This window comes from Pristis pectinata, chromosome 24 (genome assembly GCF_009764475.1).
Source record: "Pristis pectinata isolate sPriPec2 chromosome 24, sPriPec2.1.pri, whole genome shotgun sequence".
Taxonomy (NCBI): domain Eukaryota; kingdom Metazoa; phylum Chordata; class Chondrichthyes; order Rhinopristiformes; family Pristidae; genus Pristis; species Pristis pectinata.
In genome coordinates, this window is record NC_067428.1 from 9,292,307 (window position 1) to 9,317,683 (window position 25,377).

Sequence of the window (25,377 nt, forward strand, 5' to 3'; positions counted from 1 at the left end):
GTTGTCTGGCATGTAGTGATATTGCATATAGATGTGTCATACATGCATTCATTACTGTTTCATTGTTTCCTATTTATTGCAGCAATCAAGGACAGTTTGCAGGAGTTTGATGCTGGTTCTAGGAGGGAGTATTTTGTTTTTGGCTTGCATTGAGGAATTAGATTCTGTCAGAGTGCATAAAGGAAGAACCCGCATGCCCAGATATCTTGGTTAGGTAAGCACAGGCGGTATACACAAAGTTCCCCATGGGTAGATGAAGGCAAGCAAGGGTATTAAAAGCCACCAAATTGTTAGAAGTAGGTCCAGAGTGGGGAGCTGGAAGAGGAGCAGAGCTCAGAAGATTAGACTGTTCATCCAGTGTAATTGAAGTTGAATGTGTGTGCTGGAACATAAAGGAAGTCAGTAGAGTGAGAGCTATTCTACTGTGTTATCCATCCTACTGCACAGCTGTGGGAGTTTAGAGGTTGAGATTTCATTGGCAGCCAGAGAATGAAGTAACAAACATATATCGTTCAAAATTTAAACACAATTCTGCTTTCTTAAGAGTGACTTTTACTAAAGTAATTAATTGGATATGAAACATCCAGTGTCGTACTGAGGACTCGGCATTCAATTCCAAGTTCTTTCTAGTTAATTTTCTCGCATCTTTTTGCTTGCCTTCTGTTTACTTTTTTTTATATATTATCTTACCTCTCACTTGCTTCTTGCCTCAAGTTGATTAGCATGAATATCCCTCTGCTTTCTATGGTGCAGCACTGATCTGATAAAGCAGGTTTGATCTGTGCTGGGTTAACTGATCCCAGTCTGGCCAGCACTGGAATGTTATAAATGTACTCGGTATAATCCAGCTGGAAAACCTGATTAGCACGAACCCACTTGTCCATTCCCCTGTTCTCTCTGGACTGGACTACACTGGCTGACACCCTTGGTGCATAATATCTAAAACCTCTAATCTGGCCTTTGGATCTGTGATATGACTTCGCTCACTCTGCTCTTTGCCTGTTGCACCAACTACTGTTGCATTCATACACCCCCCCCCTTTTCTTCTCCCCACTGTTGATGTCAGGCCAACACTCATTCCATTGCCTCCACAAGCTCCATCCTCCAAACCTTCCATCAGCCCTCCTCGTCTCACCCCCACCCTTCTTTATCTCGCTCTCCCCAGTCCCCCTCACCACCACTCCCCCCTGTCCTCTGGTGGGATTAGTTCTATCGTGGTTGCTATAGAACCCCATCAGTCATATGACGAAGAGGGAAGTAAATGGGAAGAATGAAAATAAAGATGAAAAACAGCTTTTATGTGCTGCGTTGGGAATGTGTGTGAGGAGATGGGGATCATCCAAATTGCAGTGATGATTGGCTTGATCCTGAAAACTGGCAGTACATTTTGGGTATTTAATCTTTGTTTCTAATCGAACTGACAGAAAAGTGACATGACTTCAGCCTCCTCCTGTTGACAGCTCATCAGATGTGACGGTACTGTCTGCCGCATCATCATATCATCGTGTTGCTAATGGCTGCACTGTCATGTCTCAATGCTTCAGTTTGATGCCAACTGATCAGGAAAATATGAGTGAGCACAACATTCATTAGGGACAAGAGGAAGAAGTGCTTAACCCAACAGGTTGATAGATCTCAACTCCCTTCCTTGCCATTGGAGTCCTCCTTTGCTTCCTGTGTTGTCCACCCCATGGGCCTTGTGTGGTAACTCAGTTGAGAAGAGATGCTTATCCTTTGACTTCTAGTATTTGAACCTTTCATAGTGATGACAAATTCCAGTTTTGTCATATCCTGTCACAGTCCATTAGATCAACAATTTCCTTTTCAAAGAAAGTAGACTTGTGTCTGTTAAACTTTGGACTAACAGCCAGAGCTCTGGACCCTTGATCTGGAGCCATGAGTTCACATCCCACCTTGGCAAATGGAGAATTTCAATTTAAGTAAACAAATAAATATATATTGTTCAAGAAGTAGTCTTAAAATTGGGGCTTGACTATGTAAGGGAGGAATGAGAAGAACTTTCTTAGACTGAGTAGAGTTAGAGGGGTCACCTCAATCAAATATCCTTCCAGAGACACGAAACTGCAGATGCTGGAATCGGGAGCAATCTGCTGGAGGAATTCAGTGGGTTGGGCAGCATCTAAAAGGTGGGGGCAGGGGTTGGGGGGGGGGGGGGAAGGAATTGTTGATGTTTCAGTCTTGAGACCCGAAACGTTGGCAATGCCTTTCCTCCCACAAATGGTGCTTGACCCGCTGAGTGCGTCCAGCGGGTTGATTGTTGATACAAAATAGTTCTAGGGCTCGAATGGGTAGATACGAGGGAAAATGTTTCCACTGGCTGAGGAGTCAAGAACCAGGGGTCACAGTCTCAAAGGGATAGATCATTTAGGACTGAAATGAGGAGAAATTTCTTCAGAGTGGTGAATCTTTGGAAGATTTTTTCTCTGTCTGTGAAGACTCAAAGCAAAGAATGATAGATTTCCAGATATTAGAGGAATGAAGGGATGTAGCAACAAGGCATGAAAATGGCTTTGAGGTACAAGATCAGCCATAATCTTATGAAGAGCAGGCTTGAGGTGCTAGTCCAGCTTTTATTTCTTATGTTTCTTTACAACTGCAATTCCTAATGTAAGTAATTATCTCAGTTTACAGTTTCTGCATCCTTTTTGGAGACACCAGTGTAATGAATTGCTAACTAGAACTTGGAGCTGCACCTGGTTACTGCCACTTTTGTCAATCTTTGCTGGCATGGCTTTTTTGATTCTGCAGTATCCTTGGACTGCCTGAGTGAGGGAAGGGAAAATCAGCCAGAGTTCCTGCTGCTAATGATTCCTCAATCAAATACACCACCAAGGTGGACATTATTCGCCCAGAAGAGATCCTGCCATACCCTCTAAAACTTCTAGAAGGAAGGATTGCTACAGGAAGGCTGTGAAAGCCTTATGATATCAATCAGTGACCTCCAACAATAGCTTGAATTTATATAATGCCTTTTTTACAATAAAAATAAATGACTTAATGCATTTCACAGAATAGACAGAACTTGACAGTGAGCCAAAGAAAGAGATACTCAAGGATAATCAAAGAGGTAAATTCAAAAAGAGAAAGGAAGAGGGAGGGAGTTCCAGAGTTTTGAGCCCAAATAGCAAAAGCCAAGGCCACCATTGGTGGAACTGGGAGAGGGGAAGGGAAAGTAGAGATTTCTGCAGCTTGAGTGAAGGACTGTGGCCTTTTCAAAGAGATGTTTGCTTATTTTTGGTGGAGTTAATCAGCTGTGTTGCAGGCAGCGTGCATCCCTTCCCTCTGGATTTGGCTTTTCTATTGATAGCCTTTAGCAATGTGCCTTTATCTGTGTGGAGCAAATGAAGTTTGAAAGCTGTCATTGCTGGTTGGTGCACAGCCCACGTTTGTAACCTCTCCGAACAATATTCAGGCAATTCCCTTCCAATCTTGGAATCACCCGCTGAAAACTGGATGTGAACCTTTGAAAAGTTAATTCTCTTGAATTTAAGGATGTTTTTATGCAGGAGAAGCCATCTTCAGAATCAGAATCAGTTTTATTATCACTGACATATGACGTGAAGTTGCTGTTTTGCAGCAGCAGTACAGTGCAAAGACATTAAAATCTGTAAATTACAGAAATAAGTAATGCAAAAAAAGGAATATAATGAGTAGTGTTCATGAATCACTCAGAAATCTGTTAGAGGAGGGGAAGAAGCTGTTCCAGAATCACTGAGTGTGGTTCTTCAGGCTTCTGTACCACTCTCCTGACGGTAGTAATGAGAAGAAGTATGTACTATGTACCATGTTTCAGATGATGAGGGTCCTCAGTGATGGATGCCGCCTTCTTGAGGCACCGCCACTTGAAGATGTCCTCGATGGTGGGGAGGGTTGTTCCCGTGAGGGAGCTGGCTGAGTCTACAACCCTCTGCAGCCTCTTGCAATCCTGTGCATTGGAGCCTCCATACCAGGCTGTGATGCAATCAGTCAGGGTGCTCTCCACTATTTTGTAAGAGTCTTTGGTAACATACCAAATCTCCTCAAACTTGTTGTAGAGTGTTAGGGAAATAGGAATACCATGGAAAATGCACTATGCCCTGCCTGAGGTAAAGGAGGAAGATTTGTTCAGGGCATTGAGCCAGATCGCTGTTTAACTGGTGCTTCCTTAGGGAAGATGGAGATAAACCAGTGGACTGATGCTGGCACACTTCCTGCTGCTCACTGGACTTGCAGCTGAGGATCACAGACTCAATGAGCAGAGGAACTGGAAGCATTTTGTATCAATCAGGGGCAGCTGGCGCAAGTACGACTCACTGACCCTGGGAAGAGGATTACTGCTTTTCTTTAGCATAAAGTTCTTTCTAATTTAATTTCCCTTCCATTCTCCTCTTCCATTTCCTACTGGTGGCCTTGGCTTTAGTTTTTTGGGTGCAGAATTCTGGAATTCTCTCCCAAACAATATTTTAAACTGTTTTAATTTTTTTATTTTTAATTTCTTATTTTTAGTTTCTATTTAAATCTACTTGAAGAATTTTTAAACATTTCTGATAATTTGGTACATTTGGAGCAGTTCAAAGGTCTTGGACAGGTGACAAAAATATTCCAGTGCAAGACTCGTGGGATATGTCACCTGAAGCTGAGTTGCCACTCACAAGCTGACTCCTGGACACAGAGGAAAGGACACTTAGGCATAGGAGGTCAACTCAAATAGTCTTTCTTATCTGCAGCAGATCAGTAAAGGTGGACACTGCAGATGGCAAGTTTGGGTAATCGCTGGATCCAGAACAATTAACCCATTCTCTTTATCCAAAAAGCTGGAAAGGCATGAATAGGACTTCCAGTATTTAACCTGGAATTACTTGGCCAAGAGCAGTAATGTGGGGACTCTATCTAATGCTAGAGAGCCTATTTAATTTATTATACTCAGACTCCCTCTTGTACCTTCTAATACTAGAGGGCATGCATTTAAGGTGAGAGGGGGAAAGTTTAAAGATGTGCAGGGCATGTTTTTTTTACATAGAGAGTGGTGAGTGCCTGGCATGTGCTGCCAGGGGTGGTAGTGGGGGCAGATACAAGAGAAGCGTTTAAGAGACTCTTAGAAAGGCACCACATGAATATGCAGTGAATGGAGGGATATGGACCAGGTGCAGGCAGAAGGGGTTAGGTGTCGTTAGTTCAGTTAGTTCGGCAGAACATTATGGGTGGTAGAGCCCCTTCCTATGCTGTATTGTTCTATGTTCTGTAGAGGGATAAACTGAGATGGGCAGAAAAGAAACATTGGAAACACAAGAGACTGCAGATGCTGGAAACTGGAGCAACAAACAATCTGCTGGAGGAACTCAGCGAGTCAGGCAGCATCTGTGTAGGGAAATGGACAGTTGATATTTCAGATCGAGACCCTATCTTGTAATCTCAGCTATAGCATTGCAGTGAGGAGCCCCATATAGACTGTGGGGTTGTGGCCATCGAGGGTTGAGAAGGATGAGGTTAGTGCCATGGTTTGTGGGGAGTGTTCTGAGGATGGAGGATAGGCAATGAAACTAACAGATGCGGCTCCATCTCCAGTGCAGTGCCTGTAAAAAAAAATTAGTGCTGGAAGTGACTGACGGCGGCTACACAGAAGACAATGTTCCTTATCCCTGCTGCTGTGCCTCAAATGGAGTGTTCATGGTGAATGATGTCACGAGGCAAGTGTGACTCATGCCAGGTAGCGCCCAATCAGATTTGTGGCATGAAATAAGCTGGAAATGTTTATTTCCAAAGACTCTTACAAATTTCTATAGTTGTACAGTGGAGAGCATTCTGACTGGTTGCATCACAGCCTGGTATGGAGGCTCCCATGCACAGGATCGTGAGATGCTGCGGAGGGTTGTAGACTCAGCCAGCTCCATCACAAGCACAACCCTCCCCGCCATCGAGGAGATCTTCAAGAGGCGGTGCCTCAAGAAGGTGGCATCCTTCACTAAGGACCCTCACCATTCCGGGACAGGCCCTCCTCTCATTACTACCAGGTACAGAAGCCTGAAGACCCACACTCAATGATTCAGAAACAGCTTCTTCCCCTCCGCCATCAGATTTCTGAACGGTCCATGAACACTACCTCTTTATTCCATTTTTTGCACTATTTATTTATTTTTGTAATTTATAGAAATTTTATCTCTTTGCACTGTACTGCTGCTGCAAAACAACACATTTCACGCCATCTAAGTCATTTATAATTCTGATTCTGAAATGGTCATTACTGCATTTCACTTCGCGGGAGGGGGGGGCCACGGAGGTGGGGTAGTACATACCATATTTAATTGTTTTTATGTCTGTAACTGTCAACCAGTTAGGCTTTTAAGTGGCTACAAAACATTTGCAAAATCTAAATCAGGCATCTAAATTTGTTCCTCTTTTACAATCATCCAATTTTCCCTGATCTTTGCCTAAAGCTTTTGGTTTTTGACAGAAGTATTTCCAAGTCTAGCTATTCCTTCCCTGAGGGTGCTGACTCACTGTGGATTATGGTCTAGATCTTTACAGTCTTGACAAGACAAAACAGAGCACATTTATTACTTCAAGACATGAAGAAATCAGAGGATGGTTACACCTTGGAAGGAAGGGTTGTGGATTATCAAGCCCATGCTGGGTCTCTGTGTAGGAGCAATCCCTTCTGTCCCATTCCCAGGTTCTTTCTCTGTGATCCTGGATTTTTTTTCCCTTAAAATTCCATCCAATTTCCTCCAGAATTGACAGCTAAATATGTTTCCACAACTATTCAGGTCGTGGATTCCAGATCCTCACTGACTGCATTTGTGAGGGGCAAGATTTTTTTTATGCAGAGAGTGGTAGGTGCCTGGAACAGGTTACCAGGGGTAGTAGTGGAAGCAAGCAGTCTGGAGGAGTTCGAGGCTTTTAGATAGACACATGAATATGAAGGGGATGGAGGGATATGGATGATACACAGGAGGAGGCGATTTAGTATAAATTAGCATCAAAATTGGCACAACATTGTGGGCCGACTGGCCTATCCAGTGCTGTACTGTTCTATGTTCTATGTATCCACTGGAAAAATTGCACACTAATCCCACACTAATCTTACTCTTCCCATAGCCTCCCATTTTATTTTTCCCTCCCAGACCCTAGCACTCATTCACATACTAACAACTATTAACAGTGGCCAAATAACTTAACAACTTGCATGGTCTCGGGATTTGGAAACCAGAACACCTGGAGGAAACCCACCAGGTCACGGGGGAAAAATGTGAACTCCATACACATAGCACTGGAGGTCAGGATTGAACCCAGCTCATCGGAGCTGTGAGGTAGCAGCTGTACTGGCTGTACCACAGTGCCACCCTGACTGGTCACTATCAAATCCAAGGAACAGATGAATGGAGATGGTTTGAGCTTTCTGACCTGGAAAGCGGCTCTAAGAGGAAAAAGAAACCTGACAATTCCACAGCCAATTTTCACTGGTAAGGTTTTGCCATCTGTAGCGATAATGTTTTGGGGATAAACATTGGGCAGGGACACTGGGGGAATCTCTTTCACTCTACAAAATGGTGTTATAGGATTATTCATATGCACTAGAGAGAGTAAACAAAGACCTCAGCTTAACATTTGGCCATGAGGATAACTCCATCACTGCAGGAATAAATGAAAGCAATGTCTGTCTACATTGTGTGTTCTTCAAATGGATTTCAGTCAGAAGGCAACTTCCTTGCATGGGATATTAGTGGATGGACATTACCACCCTATCTCTTACAATTCCCAGGGCCAACAGATGTATTTTGCAGTTTATCATGGCACAGCCCACGGCAAGCCCAGCCAGCAACTTTATCCCTCATTGTTGGAACACTACATTGGCAACCCTAGCCTATTGTCCTGCCTCTGTAGAATCTGAGTGCTTGAGGCAGATTTGGTTCCTGTCCCAACTGGAGGACGTGAACTACTCTATCCTTGAGCCCTGCTCAGGCCTCCAAACATGAGCCCTCTTTCCTCCCAATGCCTCCATCTAGTGTAGCTCAATCACACGTGTTCTGCCACCTCAGCCCCACACATTACTCAAGCTAGCTTTAGTGGGTTCACAAGTGAAATGGTACTGGTGCAGCATGCAATGACCAAAGTATAGAACATAGAACACTACAGCACAGTACAGGCCCTTTGGCCCACAATGTTGTGCTCACATTTTATCCTGCTCTAAGATCTACCTAACCCTTCCTTCCCACATAGCCCCCTATTTTTCTATCATTCATGTGTCTATTTAAGAGTCTCTTAAATGTCCCTAATGTATCTGCCCCACAACCTCTGCCGGCAGTGCCTTCCACACACCCACCACTCTCTGTGTAAAAAAAAAAATTACTGCTGACATCCCTTTTATACCTTCCTCCAATCAGAATCAGATTTATTATCACTGACATATGAGATGAAATTTGTTATTTTGCATTTATCTATAATGGTACAGTATGATTTCCAGCTACAGTGCACTAGCCTTCCATAAACATGGTGCTTAATGGATACATATAAATGTTTTTGTTGATGTGTCTCATCAGCTATGTAATGGTGCAGTTTCCAAATAATTCAGAATTGTGAATAATTGTGATAATTTCTAGGAATATTATCTCAGTTCAAACATTAAGCCAGGTTCCTCCTGCCTGTTCTGTTTGTTCAGGCAAATGCTGGAGGTTGCGATTAAAATCATTTGTATCACATCTTCTCATACTTCAGAAATGTGTCAAGGTGATTCACAGCCGAATCACTCAAAAGTAGGGTGATTGTTGTAACGTGAGCAATGCAACAACAAACTCCTGAAACTGTCTACTCGGTGCGCCGATGCAAACAAGCTGCTGGGATAATCCAGCGGGTCAGGCTGCATTTGTGGAGGCAAAGGGTTTGTTGACATTATGGGCTGAGACCCTGCATCTGGACTGAGAGTGCAAAGGGGAGATGGCCGGTATAAAGAGGTGACGGGGAGGGGTGAAGTAGGAGCCGGCAAACAATAGGTGGATCCAGGTGAGGATGGGTTGATGGACAGGTGGGGGAGGGAGGGGTGGAGAAAGTGACAGAGGTTGGGAAGTGATAAGTGGAGACAATAAAGGCCTGCAGATTATGGAATCTGATGAGAAAGGGAGGTGATGACTGGAAGCAGATAAGGAAGGGGTGCTGGACAAACGGGGAACAGTGGGATGGGGGACCAAGTGTGTGGGTGATAGGCTGAAGGAAGCAGATGGGACAGGGGAAAGAAACTGGGAAATGGGGGCTGTGGATGGGGGTGGTGGAAAGAAGGGGGTGTGCGAGAGGTCCTGGGTGGACCAGAAGGAGAGAGAGAGGAACAGAGGAGGGGCAGGTTACCTGAAATTAGAGAATCTGATGTTCATGCTGTTGGGTTGCAGACTACTCACATGGAATACAAGGTGCAGCTCCTCCAGTTTGCACTTGGCCTCACGTGGCAGTGATGGAGGCTGAGGACAGAATAGGTCAGTGTGGGAATGGGGAGGGGAGTTGAAATGTCTTGCAGCCGGGAGCTGCAGATGACCATTGCTGACGGAGGACAAAGTGGCCATTGGGAAGAGACGATCACACCGACAGAGAACAAGGTTCAAGGATCTGCTCAAAGCTTGTTTGAAGAACTGCAACATTCCCACTGGCTCCTGGAAACCTCTGGCCCATGGCCACTCAAAGTGGAGACGGAACATTCGGGATGGTATAGAGAACCTTGAGGCCGTGCATTGGGTGCACACACAGGCTCCTCATAAGTGGCAGAAAGAAGCTTGCCACCTCTCAAACTACTCATCTGCATTCCTGCCCAATCTGTGGAGGAGTCTGGGGTTCCCTCACTGGCCTCATCAGCCTCCTCAGAACACACAAAACCAAAGTCGAGGGAAACCATCCTCAATCCTGACAGACTGCCTAAGAAGATGATATATGTAAGGTTCCACCAAGAGCAATGGGATTCTTTTTCCAATAAGCAGAACTCTCCCACTTATAATTTGTCCCGAATAATGTATACTTTATGGTCGGCACAGATATTGTGGTCCGGGGCCTGTTTCTGTGCTGTATGGCTCTATAAGTATACCAAAATATAGGTTAACAGGTAATTTGTTTTATTGTGGAGAAATGTTGCTCGTGCAGAATGGTTGCCGCGTTCTTCAATGTATTAACCGCTGTATTTCAAAAGAATAATGATAAATTGCTGCCAAAAGAGGAGCTTGAACTCCCATTGAGGAGCACCTTTTGATGTCCTGAAAGTACCAGAGTTTGCAGTGAATTAGCTGCTTTTGAAGTGCAGTCAGTATTGTTATGCAGGCAAATTCATCAGTCAGTAAGCATGCAGCAAGTCACTCAAACGGCAAATGAGGGAATTACCAATTACCCATTATTGGGTAGTTTGTTTAAGGGAGAAATGTTGGTCAGAGGATGTCCCCTGCTGCTTGTGCTCTTGCAGATGATCTTTTTCACATTTCACCCAGACTAGCAGGCAGAGCTAAGCTGTTGTATAACATTTTATTTAAAAGAAAACACCATCTTTCCAGCAAGGCAGCTTTGGCACTACTCAGGTAGAATTAAAACAGGCACTCAGTTTTTGGAATGGGGCTCAGACACAATACCATCAGGTTCAAAGGGGTAAAATCGAAGCAGGCCACTGTTGTCACAAATTATAGGAGAATTAGAGGCAATTTTTTGTCTGCACAGCATTCTTTGGTCCACAAAATAAAAGCCTTCAGGTGATCTAAAAATCTTAAGAGCAGGAACCAAAGCACAATTGTGAAAGTTTAATCATTAATTGAAAGTAAATGGTCTCTGTGCTGCAAGTATGTAAAATAGAGAGGTTGAGAACAAGAGAGGCAAGATTAATGCATTAACTCAATGGAAACCATTCAAATGCTAATGACTGCATGGGCCCTTTTGTCATGCTAATTAATGGGCTACATTTGAAGACGTTAGTTCAAGTCAGCTTCTTTGTATCATAATAAGATGCTCGTGATGTAGAAAGAATTGTAACTCTCAAACAGTGGCTATTAAAACAAATTTTGAAATTACAGCAATTAATAAATTGTTGGTAAGGGGAAAGATTTTAATTTTCTGTTGAGATGGATTTGAGATTTTACTGGCAATGCTTGATTTCTATTTGTCTTTGCTTTGAAAACCAGATTCAGACAATCTTCAAGAAGGAGCATTATTAAATGTGCAAATACAAAGCTCAAACAACAGCTGTCACTCTCCATTCTACTGTGATCACGCTATGTGCGGGCCTATTGAAGGCATGAGCACTTTGCTATGATCCCATTTTTCATTGTATGGTGTAACACACCTCAACTTAAGCAGGACTGGAGCTGATTGCAGAGCTGGTTGTGTTGGGATACCATCTGTCTGGGGTCCAAGCCACAGATATTTGGACTAAAATAACAGCAGCAAATGCTGGAAAGGCTCAGCAGGCCTGGCAGTACCTGTGGAAATAGAGACAAATCGAATGTTTCAAGATCTGAGATTCTCAGAATCATAGAGTCATGGAGTCTTTCAGCTTGGAAACAGACCCTTGGAGGTCTAAATGTCTATCATAAAAACTGCAGATGCTGGAAATCAGAAGTAAAAATAAATGCTGGAAACACTCAGCAGGTCAGGCAGCATCTGTGGAAAGAGAAACAGACTTAATGTTTCCCGTCTGATACCCTTCATCAGTACAGTGACACAGTTTACAGAGGGTCTTTGAACTGAAATGTTAACTCTGTTTCTTCTCCCACTGACCTGCTGAGTATTTCCAGCATTTTCTGTTTCTATTTTTGATTTCCAGCATCTGCAGTTTTTTGATTTTCAGGTTCATGGATTAATTGGCCTCTAAATTGCCCCGTGTGTGGGTTGAAGGCAAGAGAATTCAGCTGGAGTTCATTGGCATGTGAAATAAGTGGGGGAATGGGACTAATGCAGTTACTCTGGAATTGGAATTTGAATTGGTTTGTCACATGTACCGAGGTACAGTGAAAAACTTGTCTTGCATACTATTCATGCAGATCAATTCATTACATAGTGCATTGAGGTAGTACGAGGTAAAACAATAACAAAATGCAGAATAAAGTGTAACAGCTACAGAGAAAGTGCAGTGCAGGTAGACAATAAGGTACAAGGTCATAATGAGGTGGATTGTGAGGTCAAGAGTCCATTTTATCGTACTAGGGAACCATTCAATAGTTTTATAACAACGGGATAGGAAGTGTCCTTGAGTCTGGTTGTACGTGCTTTCAGGCTTTTGTATTTTTTACCTGACGGGTGAAAAGAGAGAATATCTAGGGTGGGTGGGGTCTTTGATTATGCTGGCTGATTTACCAAGGCAGCGACAAGTGTAGACAGAATCCATGGAGGGGAGGCTGGTTTCCATGATGTGCTGGGCTGTGTCCACAACTCTCTGCAGTTTCTTGCTGTCATGGGCAGAGCAGTTGCCAAAACAAGCTGTGATGCATCCGGATAGGATGCTTTCTATGGTGCATCGATAAAAATTTGTGAGTGTCAAAGGGGACATGCCAACTTTCTTCAGTGTCCTGAGGAGGTAGAGGTGCTGGTGAGCTTTCTTGGCTGTGGCGTCTATGTAGTTGGACCAGGACAGGCTATCGATGATGTTCTCTCCGAGGAACTTAAAGATCTCAACACTCTCGACCTCAGCACCGTTGATATAGACAGGAGCATGTGCACCGCTCCCCCTTCCTGAAGTCAATGGCCAGCTCTTTTGTTTTACTGACGTTGAGGAAAAGGTTGTTGTCATGACACCATATTACTAAGCTCTCTATCTCCTTCCTGTACTCTGACTCATCAGTATTTGAGATACAGCCTACTACAGTAGTATCATCTGCAAACTTGTAAATGAAGTTAGAGCAGAATCTAGCCACATGGTCGTGAGTGTATAAGGAATAGAGTAGGGGGCTGAGGACACAGCCTTGTAGGGCACCAGTGTTGAGAATAATCGTGCTGGAGGTGTTGCTGCCTATCCTCACTGATTGCGGTCTGTTGGGCAGAAAGTCAAGGATCCAGTTGTAGAGGGAGGTGTTGAGTCCCAGGTCTCAGAGTTTAGTGATGAGTTTGCTTGGAATTATAGTATTGAAGGCAGAGCTGTAGTCATTAAACAATTGTCTAATGCAGGTGTTCTTTTTGTCCAGATGCTCCTGAGATGAGTGTAGGGCCAGGGAGATGGCATCCGCCATAGACCTGTTTTGGTGGCAGGCGAATTACAGTGGGTCGAGGTTGTTTGGGAGGCTGGAGTTAATGTGTGCCATGACCAGCCTCTCGAAGCACTTCATGATGGTGGATATCAGAGCCACCGGGCGGTAGTCATTAAGGCACGTAATCTTGTTTTTCTTGGGTACCGGGATGATAGTGGTCTTCTTAAAGCAGGTGGGAGCCTCAGATTGAAGCAGGGGGAGGAGAAAGATGTCTACAGATACCCCCTCCAGTTGATCTGCACAGTATCTAAGGACACAGCCAGCGACACCATCTGGGCCAGATGCTTTCTGCAGGTTCACTCTCCGGAAGACTGATCTTGCATTCACAATGGTGACTGTGGGTTCAGATGCATTGGAGGCTGTCGGGATGGGTGGTGACATTCCAATCCCCTTCTGTTCAAAATGCGCAGAGAATGTGTTAAGCTCTTCAGGAGGGGATGCTGCCCGACATCATTTTGTAGCCCGTTATAGCAAGTAAGCCCTGCCACAACTGAAGGCTGCTCTGGGACTCAACTTTGGACTGGTATTGCCTTTTGGCATCTCTGGTAGCTTTACAGAAGTCGTATCTCGATTTCTTGTACAGGTCAGGGTCACCTGATTTGAATGCTGCAGTCCTAGACTTAAGTAGGGAGTGGATCTCCCAGTTCATTCATGGTTTCCAGTTTGGGAACACCCGTGTTGTCCTCTTTGATACACAGTCCTCAACATCTGTGATGGTGGTGACCTACTTATCCTAGGCTGGCAGCTTAGTCTTTGAACGTAGACCAATCTACCAATCAAAGCAGTCGCGTAGAAGCTCATCTGTTTCCTCAGACCAGCACTGTACAACTTTCTGTACTGGATCCTCCCGTTTCAGTTTCTGTTTGTATGCAGGGAGAAGGAGCACGGCCTGGTGGTCTGATTTACCAAAGTGTGGGCAGGGGATAGCTCAGTGGGCATCTTTGATGGTTGTAAAGCAATGGTTAAGTGTGTTTGGGCCCCTGGTAGGACAAGGAGACGTGCTGGTAGTATTTTGGTAACATACTCTTGAAGTTGGCCTAGTTGAAGTCACCTGCAGTGATGAAGAGGGCCTCAGGGTATCCTGTTTCAAGGCTGTTGATCACAGAGTATAGTTTATTGAGTGCAGACTTCATGCCCGTCTGGGTGGGATGCAGACTGCCATCAGGATAGTTGAAATGAACTTGTATGGCAGGTAGTATGGGCGACACTTCACCGTTAGATATTCCAGGCTGGGTGAGCAGGAACTCACCAGGACCGTCACATCCGAGCACCATGAGGTGTTGGTTAAGAAGCAGACCCCTCGGCCTCTAACTTTGCCCAAGGACGCCATGCGGGCCATCCTCTGAGAGCCAGATAGCCTCCTTGCATGTCGTAAGGTGAGACTTAATATTATTTCAGGTCATTACTCATGCACGAGAGGCTAGTTGCTCCTCACTATTAAGCCAACAAAAATAAGAGAATGAATGGTACAAGAAATACATTGGCCTGAACACGTCTGCTGCTTCCACCACTTAAACATTCTCTCTATCATGGCAAAACCAGAAAGTGCTGGGACCACTCAGCAGGTCAGGCTGCTACTGTGGGAAGTGAAACAAAGTCAACATTTCAGATTGGAGAACTTTCATTTTTGTTTTGGATTTCCAGCATCTGCAGAGTTTTTTTATTTTCACACCGACCCCCCCCCCCATCATGGGTTTACTTAACCCAGTTTCTTCGACTTTCTAGTTCATTAAAATGTTCAGAGGAGAAATCCCCTGTTACTTTAAGTCACTTGAATTTTGGGTGCACATGCATGCTGACTCCTTCACTACACCTAGCTCCCTCAGGCACAAGCATACAGAAGGGTACAGGTAAGTGCTCTGCTAGTAAACCCATTAGTTCTTGGGAGTTGGTTCAATTCTACAATTCTCCTGAGGAGGTTCCACATAATTAACTGTAATGAATTCAGCCTTTAAGGAAGTCAAACCTGAGCTTTTCCATTGGTTCAATGAATCTTGTGAAAAGGCAGATCCAGAACTTAATTGGGCTGGTGCGAGGAATGAATCGTCAGAATCCCTCCTGATTGTGATGTAGTAAGAAGCAATCAGAGCTTGTTGTGCATGGTCATTGGGAAAGGACACTGTTGGGCTTGGTTGAGATTTCCTCTCACCCACCCTGGTCATGGTATTCAAGGTACTTTTGCTGTATTGGGCACTGCATCCAATTTGCACAATGTCCATTGCTGTACAAGTAGAAATTCAGGTCATCGGTCAGCCCATGCACCAGGTGGTGCTGACTGAGAGGTTACTATCAAAGCCCAGCTGTCAGCTTCTTCAACAGTGGACCCCACCTAGCTAGTCTCTGCTGAATTAGTATTATCAGCTGGAAGTATGCAGCAGGTGGAAGCAATGTTTGTGGAGTGCCATAAAACTGAAGCCAATGTTAATCAAAGAGAAAACTTTCCAATGGTTGGAGTCAGACCTGAAACAAGCCAAATGGTTGTGGTTGTTAATGAGGTATCAGTTTTACTTTACTGGCAAACTAAAGCTATTGAGTTGGTGCCTCTGGGAATGGAGAAAGTTAAGAAGAGGTGTACCAGTTTCACCCACTATATGCAAACAGAGTAAAATGCATGGTTGGGACTGCAACAAATGTGTAGCCTGTGTCCAGTACTAAGCTACACCACCTTAGGGACCTTTTTGTTCCTTGCAGAGTCATTCCTGGAGACAGTTGTAATACTGAGCCAAATTTAGACCTCTCTATCCGCCTTGTCTCCTGAAGATCATTTTCCATGCCAGTGTCTTCTGTGATTTAGCAGCACATGTGAGTGTGCCCCAGGGATTGTGCTGCAAGGAACTGATGATTCTGCAGGGTTCCGTGAAAAGCTTATTAACAGATAAAATACTGAGAGAAGAACAGTCCAATTTTAAAATTGTTTCCCCTCTCTTTTCCTGAAGATTAAAGTGCTTTTGCCCAGGTACTAACAATACTTCAGTGCTTTCTACCAGTTCCTATGCTTCACTGGTAGAACCGAGATGCCATTTGACCACGGGGAGCACATAGAGGAACATTATCCTGGTCATAGAATCATACAGCAGGAAACAGACCTTCAGCCACTGTCTGTGCCAACCATCAAATGCCCCCTTATTTACTAATCCTGCACCAATCCCATTTTATTCTCCCCACATTCCTATCAGCTCCCCTGCTCCCACGGCCCCCCCCCCCCAGATTCTGCAGTAAGTTACACACTAGGGACAATTTACGGTGGCCAATTAACCTATCACATCTTTGGGGTCTGAGAGGAGACTGGAGCACCCAAGGGAAACTCACAGAGTCATTGAGAGAATGCGCAAACTCCACACAGACAGGACCAGAGAGCTGGAGGGAACCCAGGTGGCTGGAGTTGTGAGGCAGATGGTTTCCACTGCCGCAACACTGTGCTGCCTGCTTCTACCTCAGTAGACATTTTGTCCTGTTCGTGCCTGATGTTTTGTTGTGCACATGCTTGCATTTTTGAAAGGGAGCAGTGGCAGGAAATGTATCTGATTTCTTTTTTTCTCTCATTTCTATTTCTTTAATTTGAGTTTTGAAGCCAACTTTAACACTCTAATACTGGCCCAGCTGAGAAAAGAGTGGGGATTTTTAGATCCCTGCAGCTTACAACACACCAGAGAGTGAATGAGCAGGAGCAAAATACGGTGAATGTCAACAACCTGATATGAAATTAGCAAACCATGGAAATACTCAATAGGCAGGCAGCATCTGCGGATCCCAAGTGAAATTGAAGTCAGTGCTTTATCAGGGGAAAACTCTCCACTGGCTGTCGTCATACCCAGAGTAAAGGAAGATGAGTTCCTTGCGTTGGTATCCTAAGTGCAGCCATTTTCAACTGCTTTATCAATGACTTTCCCTCTGCCATTCATCAGAACTTTTAATTGGGCCAGATGCATAAATACTGTGGCTACAAGAGCAGATCTGTAGCTGGGTATCCAGCAACAAGTCTCTCCACCTCCTGACTCACCAAAGCCTTTCAACCATTTATAAAGCACTTGACAGTAGTGTGATAGAATACTCTCCAATTGCCTGGATGACTACAGCTACAACAACCATATTTTAAGCTCAAAGGACTCTCAGGACAAAGCAGCCAGTTTGATTGACACTCTATTAGATTGACCATCTAAATGCCCTCAAATAGTGGTGCGCTATGCCTGTATGGCATTCTTTCCACACAATGTATTGCAGCAGCTTGTCGAGGCTAGTCCTTCCAATTCACTATCTCTTCAACCCAGAAGGACAAGGCAGCAGGTGCATGGGAAAACAAACATCTACAAACTACACACTATCCAAGCTTGCAAATATATCACCATCCCTTTATTATAGTTGGGCATAGATTGCAACACTCTGAATTTGATCCAGAGTCTCTCGGTCATACATGAAAGTTAGTGAGACAGCAAGAGATCCTTGCAAGCTTCAGGTCACTCGAATGCAGGCCTACATGTGCACCAATTACTGGGGCTGTGTCTGAGCCAGTTAGTGCTTACATTCTGCAACATAAGAGGTTTCCAGGTTAGTTCCTCAGAAAAGATCTTATAACGTGGCTTGGCCAAAATCCTGAACTCCCTATCTAATGGTACTTTACCAAAAGAACTGCAGCAGCGCAACAAAGTGACCGATACTTGGCTACCTTAAAGGCATTAAATCCAGAAATACAATTTAATGGAAGAACACCTCAGATCACAGATGTTTCATCAGAGCTGCAAAATGTTACAAATCTAATGGGTTATAAGAAAGTGCAGAGAAAGAGGCAATGGTGTAGAGGAGGAAAGAACAAAGGTCTCTAGTAGAGTGAAAACAGGGAGCAAGTAAAGACACAGGTGAATCATGACCAGCTCCCACCACCTGAACATAAATAGTACTGATTGTAATCTGAAATCGTTGATCAAGATGCCTAATTGAAAGGCGTGACATAGAAGTTCTCAGATGGCAGTATGCGGGTGTTACGTGGCTCAGGGATAGGGATTGGTTGAGGTGGTGTTCGATGATCAGGATCGTGACCTAGGATGAAGAGATGCCACAACCTTGATTGGGTGTGAGTTCAGACACAGGTGTGAGTACTCTGGTAACAATGGGAAAGTGGCGGGTGCTGTGTTGGGCAACACTGTGGCACACAGGTTAGTGCTGCTTCCTCACAGCTCCAGCAACCTGGATTCAATCCCGACATCAGGTGCTGAACATTCTCCTGCGACTGCATGGATTTCCCCGGTGCTCCAGTTCCCTCCAAAGACTTCCTGATTGTTAGTGTGATTGGCTTCTTTAAATTGCCCCTCGTTTAATTGGTTGGCAGCAGAATAGGGGTGGGGAGAAGGGGGAAGGAGTTGATGGGAATGCAAGACGAAAAATGGGATTAGTATAGGATTAGTTTAGATGGGTGACCCTCTGACAAAGGGTCTTCAACCTGAAGTGTTAGCTCTGTTTCACAGATGCTGCCTGATCTGCTGAGTATTTCCAGCATTTCCTGTCTTTATTTTAGATTTTCAGCATCTGCAGTTTTGTTTTTGTTTCTCACTCAGCGTAAATGGGTGCTTGTCGGACAGCATGGAGTGTATGCTTCAATGAACAAGTTGACTATGGCTTGGAGCTCAGCATCCAAACACATCGAGAGCGTACTGTAGTTTGACTGCCACTGTATGTTGCTGCAGTATTGTGTGTGGCTGGGGACCTGTTGAATAGAAAGCATGGTGATTTTTACATTTAACTGTCCAGAAACTCTAAAGCTGCATGCAGTGTCATTACACCTTAAATGGGCAATGATAAAAGTGCTGCTGCTTTAATAGCTTGGGGCCACAAGGTGAGTGAAAGTGACTCACTGAGACTAGAAGCTGTCTTGACTTTTCTGCCTCCCAACCTTACCCCTTCTGAATGCTCTGCTCTCCACTCCTCCTGCACCAACCCTGACGTTAAAAAAAATTCATTTAGAAGCTATAAACCTGATTTAGTGGTTTCAGCCAGAGACACAACAACGTAGCCTCAGACTCTTGTCAAGTTGGAGGAAAGATCAGTGTCTTGAATTGCTTTTGAAAGACTTTGCCATGAGGTTTGTACGTGTGGAGATATTGGGGGTAATTTTAATCTAATTAGCTAAAGGACAAAGGCTTTGGGATCAGATGAAGTGTCTACTTCACCCCATTATTCTAACGCAATCCTCCAGCAACCTTAACGTGGACTCTCATAAGGTAGGATGTAAAGCCAGCATTGTGGATGATCCCAGTGGTAGGTTGGATAAAATTGCTCCTGTTATGTCAGCAGAGGAAAAGTTAGTACATCTAATGACATCCTCCCTGCTGAATAAACATGCCTGTATTTTCTGGCCAGTGCTATATGAACATCAGCAGTAACTCTTGATGCTATTTTGTTAACCTTTCAACCAATGTGATTGGTCACTTGAGAAATATAGAAGCAGTAATGTCTAAAGAATGATGTCAACGTACTGCATTAAAGATTGAAAATATCAAAAGGAGGATGGCAGAGCAGCCCAGGTTCAATCCTGACCTCTGATCCCATCTGTGTGGAGTTTGCACATTCTCCCTGTGACTATTTGGGTTTCCCACGGATGCTTCCCACATCCCGAAGAGGTGCTGATAGGTTAATTGGCCTCTGTAAATTACCTGTCGTGCAATTGGCAGGCAGGAGAATTGGGGCGGGTTGATGGATATCTGAGAGGGAATAGGAAAATAATTGGGGGAATTGATGGGCTGGCATGGATTTGCTGGACCAAGTGCACATCTACGTCATAAGAAAATATGAAGAAATGGGAAGAGTGTGAGAAGAAATCCAACAGAGTAGTAGTTTCTGTGTCATTGTTTAGTGTTTGTGTTACACAAGGCCATTAAAATTCACTGCTCACTCAATTATTCTATCTTATTTCAAGAACTTTTCATGCACAGAAAACAATTCATTTTCTTTGTTAATTAAAGATGCCTACTAATAGCTTTCAGTCTGCAACTGTGTTGCAGTGTGTTTTTGTCCTGGCATTTTGATTTATTTCTAGAACCTTCAGCAATCAGCCACCCTTTCTCACAGCAGTTTCTGATTTCCCTTTTCCATTCTCATCCCCTGCCTCACCCCACTTTCCTTATGTTCCAGTTTAATTCCTTCACTGACAATCTGAAAGCAAGTCTTGCATTGAATTAGTGCTCTTTAACAAATGTGGCAGTCATTCAGAAGCATGTAAGATCCCACAAAAATATCATTTAAAGTAATTGACTACTGATTCTGTTTCTGTGCTTGTGTTCTTTGAGAGAAGGGTTTTGGCAGAACACTAGGGGAACCCTTTAATCATGGTTCCATGGAATCTTTAACTTCTCCCTGAACAACCAAGATGGTTGGACAGGACCTCTGTTTAACATCCCGCCAATGCAAATCTGAGGTGCCTTTGTGCTTTTCAATAACTGGTCGTCACACCTACAATGTTGGTGCATGGTCCACTTAACATCTGGCATAACTGCTGATCAGAGAGAGACTTTTTAAGCTCCTTTATTTTTGTGTTTCCATTCCATCTCTGAAATCATTTGCACAGCTGTTGCCCAAGGAGCACAAGCAGCTCCTGGGAAGTGTTGTGCACTCATGGGACCTGTGGCATGACAGCATCAGTGCCAATGTACTTGAATGCTAATTTCCTATCCAACTCATCAGGAAGATCCCACGTCTATACAGAGTCTGCTGTGGGTGATGTTTCAGGTTTATAATTGCAGTCCCCATGGAATCGAAGTAATAAAGAGACTTTCATTTATTCTTGAGCTGAGGAGATTGCAAAGTACTTTGCATCCAATTAAACAGTTTAATCAATAATGGGGTGTTGGGAAAAATGGCAACTATTATGCCTCTAACAAGATCCCACAAACAGCACAGTGATAATGACCAGATAATTTGTCTATAACTGTGGTTTGAGGGATAAATTGTTGGCCAGAAAGAAAGACGAGTATAGAAATTCTTTGAAATAGTATCATTGAATCATTTCACTCCGTCTGAGACAGCTGTCAGTCTCGTCTTTAAGAGGTAACTTCAACAAGTGCAGCACTCTCCCAGTGCTGACTTGTATCAATCTGGGTTATGTGCTCCTAGAATTATAGAATAATGCAGTACAGAAGAAGGATGTAAGTTCTATTTTGTTTAATTCCTTCAAAGAGCAATTCCACTCCTTACTATGTCCACAAATAGTTATCCAATTCCCTATCAGTAATGAATTTCAAATCACAACCATGAGTCTCTGACGTGGGGTTTGAACCCACAGTCATTTGACTTGGAGAAGGGAGTACTTCTCACTGAGTCATGATTGACACCAGGGAGAGAAAATATTAAGATTTGCTCCCTTCTGCTGTTTGTTCATCTCTGCTTTAAAGTGCACTGGCTTTGGCCACAGGATTCAAGAATTAGCTGCTCAGGCTTTGAGAGTTGTTGGGAGAAGTGCTTACTTCTCGTCGAGGTTCATCCTGAGCAGCTGCATAACAGAGAACTCTCTGAAAGACTGGCTGTACTCAGGACCACAAACAAAGACAAACATCTAGTGCTGGTGGAAGGTCGGTGAAAGGCACAATTTGGTCTGCCCAAAAACTGTTGGTCTTCCAGTGCAATGAGTTGCCTGAAAGTGAATGCTACCACCTGGCACATTCCAGTCTTCAGGAGGCGCTGAAGCTTGGTGCAACCAACACTGCAGTCCTTCCCCACAAAGTCTAAGGTCATCTCGCCACTGGACACTGAGGGACTGGGTCTTGTGTAATATCCCCTCAAACACTTGAAGTGTGTATGTTTAAAGAGGCCACGTGAGTTACATTGATGTTTCATACACAGAATGTATTAATGATGATGCTACGAACATATTGACTTCACAGCACTATAAACTTGACCACACTATTAATGCAAAGAGAACTGTGTACTGATTTGCATTTCCTGCATGTATTTTTATGAATCAAGTTTATTTTTGAAATAGAAGAAAATTCTCTTGTATTCATTTCAAGAAAAGTAGGGGGACATTGGCAAGGAGGGATGGGGAAAAACTAATTTGTTTAAATTAAGTTTTATTAACTTGACTCCAGAGTTTGTTTAATGATGTAGTATTGCACTGTGTCACTCGGTGTGTGCTTTTCATGCTGGAGCAGAAGGAAGGTGAGAGCTTCCTCGTGTAAGATGCATATGAACTATCGACAGAAGGTGAGAGGTGGCCAGTTGCTGTGGGGCTTTGTTGAAGCAAACATTAGTTACAATATGTTCATGTTCATTGAATGTGAGGATATCTGACAGGCTGACATTGCAAATAGATAATCCTTCACTTTGTGTTTGTTCTGAGGGCTGGACTGTTCATGTTGAGGAAGTGTGGGAACACACTGTCCTGTTATGACAAAGATCTGTCAACCATGAAATACCCAAACCATGCTTTTATTCTATCGGCTGTTGTATAAGTACAGAGTGAGGATTGCATTACACTGGCCAGTTCACCCTCAAATCTCGCAAATAATGAGTCTCAGCAAATCCAACAGGATTGCATTGAGGCTGTCACGAGGGCCAGAGACCCATGCATCTTCCTAACAAAAATGGGGATTAGAAAGTAGTGTCAGGAATGTAATAATTTGCGTAGACACATGTAATTGTTTAACTCGTCAATGTATTGAAACCTCTCTGCCTTTTTTGTGGATATACTTACCCATCGAGGATTACTTATCGATAACTTTTTGGAAGAACTAACTCCTCATTGTCCCATTTGTAAATGTACTGGTCAGTGTATCATTAAGTTGGAAGATCCCAGTTTAATCTTGAGTCTGTGGAGAGTTAACTCAACACAGTGGCAATGCTAGTGATTTGGTAAAACTAACCATTTTACACTTGAGCTAAAAGGAAGAGAATAATATTAATTATCTGGGCTAGAATTACTTCTCTTGTTGTATACATAAAATCAATGAAACGGAATTTCTAATGCAGTGTTCAATTTGCATATTCTGCTGTGTGCTCTTTTAATAGAGGATGACTTTCCAACCCATGCAATATTCCCCTCCCTTTCTATGCGTACAAACATTGTTAAACTAATGTTTCTACTCCTGTTAGTTTCTTGTCAGCAGGTGAGGTTAAAATTGCATCTGAAGTGTTGAGGCTCACATGAAAAATGATTGGTCAGGTGTCAGAAGGCAAATATTACCAATGAAACAATTCCAGTATCAGTTAGATGAAAATCAAAAGCACTTCAGATGCTCAAAATCTGAACTAAAACAAAAATTGCTGGAAACACTCAGCAGGTCAGGCAGCATCTGTGGAAACAGGAACAGAGTTAACATTTCGTGTTGAAGAGACCTGAAAGAAGCCAATTGTATCGACTTGCTGGCACCTCAGCTGTGTTGAGTTAACTCCCCACACTTCTGAAGAAGGGTCTTTGAGCTGAAATGTTAATTCTGTTTCTCTTTCTAAAGATGTTGCCTGACTGCTGAGCGTTTCTGTTTTTATTCCTGCATAAATTAGAATCTCCAGGAGGAGAAAAACAGCGGGGTGGACTTGCAAAAACAATCGTTAAAAATTCTTCACACTATACTGATAATTAATATTGTGACCATGATTGATATATTTATAAAAAAGAAATAAATGTGGAATTTGTTGTGTGACAAGTTTCAAATTATAATAGATATCAATCTGTTTTATCAATCTGTTATTAATAGCCTAATGGAGATTTAATTCACTTATATAAAATTCCAATGCATTAGTCTGGCAGCCTCTTAGCAGAATGTGACTCACTCACTATCCTGTCACAACTTGCATCACATAACACATTTTATATGGGAGAACCATCTGAGGCGCTTCTCAGAAGGAATGATTAGATTGAAGTGGACACTGGGTCAAACAAGAAGACATTAGGAGGTTTGACTGAAAGCCTAGTCAAATAAGTGGGTTTTAAAGAGGATCACGAAAGCAAAATGGCAGAGGGATTTTGAGAAGAGATTTCCAGAGGGCAAAGATTCCACTGTTGAAGGCAGGGCCAGAACTGACGTCACGTAGGGAGAGGGAGATGCACAGTGATTTGGAGTGGGAGTTATGATGTTACAGAGGTAGACAAGGGAAAAGTATTGACTAATTAACCAGCTTTAATTTTGATGCATTTAAGAATCGGGGATCCTTGTATGTCCCTAGGATTAGGGTGGTGGGTGAAGGATTTTCTGAAGTGTAGGATGAGCGCAGAAGAGCTTTGGATGATCTGAACATTGTGGACAGCGACCAGTACAGCACTGGGAGAAATGGAGTCCAGAAGGTTTCAGTGTAGGTAAGGGTTTTGGAGGAAGCATAGAGGCAGTGGAATCGGATAATCTTTGCGATGGAGAGGATGTACGTGGGTTGGAAGCAAACAATGACGTGGAACGGAAGTGGAGACTGAGGGATCTGGTTCAATTCTCAGGACACGTGCACGAGTACAGGTGCTCCCCAGGTTACAATAGGGGTCCATTCCTGTAACCAGGACGGTTCGCAAGCCGGAAGTGCGGTCGCGAACCGAGTTCCCAAATGGCAGCAGCTGGCAAATCCATCACACCGGTGTCCCACACACTCATTCGTATGAAGGGGCTGTACATAAGTCAGGCATTCACATGCTGGGGAGAGGCCCTGTAATGTAAAATTGTGCTGGACTGCAATTCCTTGCCCAGGTCACGTAACGTTCCAGCATTCACGAAGCGAACTAAAGCATAAGGAGTGTCTGCTGGGTGAGGTTGCAGAGGAACGCTGAGCTCATGCATACAAAGGACCTGAAGAGAGAAATCACTTTAAAAACAAACACGTCTATTTTTGTACCTGTTCAACAGAAAGCCTGCAATTGAAAAATCCATGGCTAATTTTGAAGTCCAGGCATGGAAATTCAATGCACCAAATCACTGTGGATCGTTATGCTGTTATAGTCTGGACCTAACAACTGTATAATCCTAATCAAAGTATAACTGGTTCTCCCAGAATTCTCTCCCACTCAATGCACTGAATGCTTGCACTGCAGCACTGTTTACCCATAGCCATCAAACATACCAGGTCTCCTGTACTCCCATCAGAGGAGACACTTTTATTTGAGGGATTCCCTCATTTTATGTAAGAAAATTAGTTATGACTTAGTGTGGCATTTGCTACAGTTATCAATTTCTGCCAAAGATGGTGATACTCATTTCATCAACGTAACTGATAGAGTCATAGA

At 43.6% G+C, this 25,377-nt stretch overlaps 1 protein-coding gene across 1 annotated transcript in view; it reads left to right on the forward strand.

Moving 5' to 3' along the window:
- The window catches only part of LOC127582540 (SH2 domain-containing adapter protein F-like), a 228,096-nt gene that overhangs the window by 46,142 nt on the left and 156,577 nt on the right, over positions 1-25,377 (forward strand). The gene's annotated exons all lie outside the window — the stretch shown is intronic.